At 35.7% G+C, this 4,682-nt stretch overlaps 1 non-coding gene across 1 annotated transcript; it reads right to left on the bottom strand.

Moving 5' to 3' along the window:
- Positions 1-273: 273 nt before the first annotated feature.
- LOC125999782 (small nucleolar RNA SNORA51) lies at positions 274-406 on the bottom strand. The gene has a single exon (XR_007492252.1). It is a non-coding gene; the product is annotated as a small nucleolar RNA SNORA51 (small nucleolar RNA).
- Between the last annotated feature and the right edge of the window lie 4,276 nt (positions 407-4,682).

Genomic DNA, 4,682 nt, shown 5'->3' with positions numbered 1-4,682 from the left:
CCGACCCCCACCTGTACTATAGACAGGCTTTCCATTTCCCTCATACATTCTCATTATTAGGACAGTTCAAAATGTAGTTATTTCTCTAACTAAACTCATCACTCTTTGTGGTGAGCTTCCTGAGGTGAGCTGGAACTTCCAGCTCTTTTCTCTTTTGTGTCTGAAAGTTATTATTGCAAGAATGTCTTTCATTTTTCTTTTTTTTTTCTTTTTTTTTCTTTTTTTTTTATTTTTTATTTTTTTTTCTTTTTCTTTTTTTTTCTTTCTTTCTTATTTTGTCCCCCAATTCACAATACATACCCGGCAAGGGGCCTGTGTTGAGGTGTATATGGGGTGCCTTTACTGTACCTCCTCTTTCTATACAGCCAGTGTAAAGAACACAGCCTGTGGTAAGAATTGGGAGGCCTTATTTTATCTTTTATTTATTTTTTTCTTTTCTTCAGGGCAAACTAAAGTTGTTTTTTTTTTGTTTTTTTTTAAGTAAGAATTCATTTAAAGGACAAAATTGATTAACATAATAAGGTAAACTAATATAACATAATATAGTGACATAACATAACATATAATATAATTAATATAATAATAATACATGTAAGTCAAAGAAAGTTTCTGATTAAAAACACAATTTTCTTTTTTTTCCATAATGGCTTACATATCTTTCACTGTAGTATTTTGGGTACATATTCACATTAAATCAGGGGAATACCCATCACCTAATATGTCCTCTTCTCAATCAAAAATCAAATATACTGAAAATAGGCAGAGTCCTGTCTAGAGGCTTCCAACCTCAGTTTGAGAGAGGATGTGAAAAAAGTAATTAAAATACCACAACAATACACACACACACACACACAAAATATCGAATTAAATAACCGATAAGCACCACAACAATAAAAACAGGTACCACACAATAATCTCGGTTCTGAAATCAAATCATACTCAAGTGCAAAAAGAAAGAGAAAAACAAAACAAAACAAAATAAAATAATATTGGAGACATCAACCGTAATCTCCACACCAAAATAAAGACGTCAAAAAAAATAGATCATTTATTCTCCTCTTGCTGCTTTCGTGGTATGTGGAAGACTTCTACTTTATCTTGGATGGTAAAATCAGACCTGTTTCTAGAGATCTTGTTGGCTGTGCAGATCAGGGAATGGAGTTTATGAAGTCTTTCTTTGTGGTTCTAGCAGTTATGCTTCTTCAATGTCCTTTTTTTGTTTTTGTTTTTTTTATGTATTCTAGGTGTTTCAGAATAGTGCTACCATTCTGTGTTTTTCTTTTGTCTTCTGACTTACTTCGTTTAACATAACATGATCTAGGTCCATCCACGTTGCTGCAAAGTCTGTGATTGTATCATTTCTAACTGCCATGTAATATTCCATTGTATATATGTACCACATCTTAATGATCCATTCATCTGTTGTTGGACATCGAGGTTGGTTCCAAGATTTGGCTATTATACTGAGTGCTGCAATAAATAGTGGGGTGCAAACGTATTTTGGAATGAATGTCTTTCCATCTTGGGGATATATGCCTAGGAGAGCAATTGCTGGGTCAAATGGCAGCTCAATTCTGAGTTCTTTGAGCACTCTCCAGACTTTTCTCCATAGATGTTGGACCAAGGGGCATTCCCACCAGCAATGAATGAGAGTTCCTTTCATACCACATCCTCTCCAACAAAGGTTGTTCCCATTATTTTTGATGTGAGCCAACCTCACTGGTGTGAGGTGGTATCTCATTGTTGTCTTGATTTGGATCTCCCTGATGATGAGTGAAGGTGAGCATGTTTTCATGTGTTTGTTGGCCATCCTTCTCTCTTCCTCAGAGAAATGTCTATTCATTTCGTCTCCCCATTTTTTTATGGCTTCGTTTGGTTTTGAAGGACTCAGGTTTCTGAGCGCTTTGTATGTTCTAGATATCAGCCCTTTATCTGATATATCAAGTGAAAAGATTTTTTCCCATTCTGTTAGCTGTCTTCTTGCATTAAGTAGGGTTTCTTTTGCCATGCAGAAGCTTTTTAGTTTGATATAGTTCCATTTGTTTATAGTTGATGCTAACGTTTTTGCCATTGGTGCTCCATTCTCAAAGACCCTTTTGATATAAAGGTCTTCGAGTGTTCTGCCTATTTTATTCTCGATAAACTTTATAGATTCAGGTCTGATTTCCAGATCTTTGATCCATTTTGAGTTGACTTTTGTATAAGGAGTGAGATATGGGTCGATTTTCACTTTCGTGCATATGAGTTTCCAGTTGTACCAACACCATTTGTTGAATAGGCTTTCTTTGTTCCATTTCATATTCTTGCCTCTTTTATCAAATATTAGTTGGCTATATATCTGGGGGTTTATGTCTGGGAATTCTGTTCTAATCCACTGGTCTGAGGTCCTGTCTCTGTTCCAGTACCATGCTGTTTTTATTACTATGGCTTTATAGTATAGTTTCAAGTTAGGTAAGGAGATACCTCCCAACTTCTCATTTTTCAGAATGTGTTTAGCTATCCTGGGTCTTCTATGGTTCCAAATGAATTTTATAATTGATTGTTCTATTTCTTTAAAGAATTGTGTCTGGATTTGGATAGGGATTGCATTAAATCTATATAGCAATTTGGGTAAAATAGTCATTTTGACTATGTTAATTCTACCTATCCATGAGGATGGGATGTTCTTCCATTTCTTTAGATCGTCTTCAATTTCTTTCTGAAGTGTTTTGAAGTTTCCCTGGTATAGATCTTTCACTTCTCTTGTAAGGTTGATTCCTAGGTATTTGATATTTTTTGATACTATCTTAAATGGAATTGTATTTTTAATCTCTCTCTCCTCAACTTCATTGTTTGTATATAAAAACGCTACTGTCTTTTGTGTATTGACTTTGTATCCAGCCACTTTACTGTATTGGTTGATTGTTTCTAGGAGTTTTTCTGTGGATTCTTTAGGGTTTTTGATGTATATCATCATATCATCAGCATATAGAGCTAGCTTGTGTTCCTCTTTCCCTACTTGAATTCCTTTGATTCCCTTCTCTTGTCGGATTGCTATTGCTAGGACTTCTAAGGTTATATTGAATAAGAGTGGAGAGAGTGGACAGCCTTGCCTAGTTCCTGACCTTAGTGGGAATGCTTCTAGTTTCTCGCCATTAAGTATAATGTTGGCTGTAGGCTTTTCATAAATAGCTGTAACTATCTTAAGGAAGGTGCCTTCTAACCCTATTTTGCTGAGTGTCTTTAACATGAACGGATGTTGGATTTTGTCAAACGCCTTCTCTGCATCGATTGATATGATCATGTGGTTTTTGTCCTTCATGTTGTTGATGTGGTGTATAATGTTGATTGATTTGCGTATGTTGAACCAACCTTGCATTCCTGGGATGAATCCCACTTGATCATGATGTATGATCTTTTTAATGAGGTGTTGGATTCGGTTTGCTAAGATTTTGTTAAGTATCTTTGCATCAATGTTCATTAGTGAGATTGGTCTGTAGTTTTCTTTTTTGGTGGTGTCTTTGCCTTCTTTAGGAATGAGTGTGATATTAGCCTCATAAAAGGAGTTGGGGAGGATTCCTGTTTTTTCTATGGTTTTGAAAAGCCTATGGAACAGTGGTAATAAATCTTCTTGAAATGTTTGATAGAATTCACCTGTAAATCCATCTGGGCCTGGGCATTTGTTCTTAGGGAGTCTTTTAATTACGTCTTCAATTTCCTCTGAAGTGATTGGACTGTTTAGAGTTTCTAGGTCTTCCTTTTCCAGTCTTGGAAGAGGGTGTTTGTCCAAGAATCTGTCGATTTCTGGTGGGTTCTCTAGCCTAGTTGAATATAGTTGTTCATAATATGATCTCATGATATGTTGTATTTCTTGGGGTTCTGTTGTAATCTCTCCCCTTTCATTCGTGATCCTAGTAATTTGGGTGTTTTCCCTCTTTTTTTTTGGTAAGTTTTGCCAATGGTTTGTCTATCTTATTTATTTTTTCGAAAAACCAACTCCTGGTCTCATTGATTTTTTGTATTGTTTTCTTAGTCTCTATGTTATTTATTTCTGCTCTGGTTTTTATGATTTCTTGCCTTCTGGTTGTGGTTGGATTTCTCTGTTGCTGTTGTTCCAATTCTTTGAGGTGATCTTTTAAACTGTTGGTTTTGTTATTTTCCTGTTTCTTAACATAGGCCTGTAATGCTATGAGTTTCCCCCTAAGTACTGCTTTTGCTGTATCCCATAAATTCTGACATGTTGTCTCTTCATTGTCATTCGTCTCAAGAAATCTTTTTATTTCCTCCTTGAGTTGTTCTTTGATCCAGCTGTTGTTAAGCAGTATGTTGTTCAATCTCCAGGTATTAGTTTTCCTCCATTGCTTCTTCTTGACATCAATTATAAGCTCTGTTGCATAGTGATCTGAAAGGGTACTTCTAATGATCCTTACCTTTGTGGTCTTATATAGGTTGGCTTTGTATCCTAAGACATGATCTATTCTGGAGAAGGTTCCATGTGGGTTTGAGAAGAATGTGTATTCTACTTTCTGGGGATGGAGGGCTCTATATAAGTCTATTAGCCCTAATTGTTCTAATTTTTCATTTAGAGCTCTTATTTCTTTACTATTTTTCTGTTTGGAGGATCTGTCCAGTGGTGATAGTGGAGTATTGAGGTCCCCTACTATTATCACAATTCCCTTCATGTGTTTCTCCAGGTTTGTCAG

This window comes from Suncus etruscus, chromosome X (assembly GCF_024139225.1).
Source record: "Suncus etruscus isolate mSunEtr1 chromosome X, mSunEtr1.pri.cur, whole genome shotgun sequence".
Lineage (NCBI taxonomy): Eukaryota > Metazoa > Chordata > Mammalia > Eulipotyphla > Soricidae > Suncus > Suncus etruscus.
Note: the sequence above shows the minus strand (reverse complement) of the source record. Positions and strands in the feature narration are given on the sequence as shown.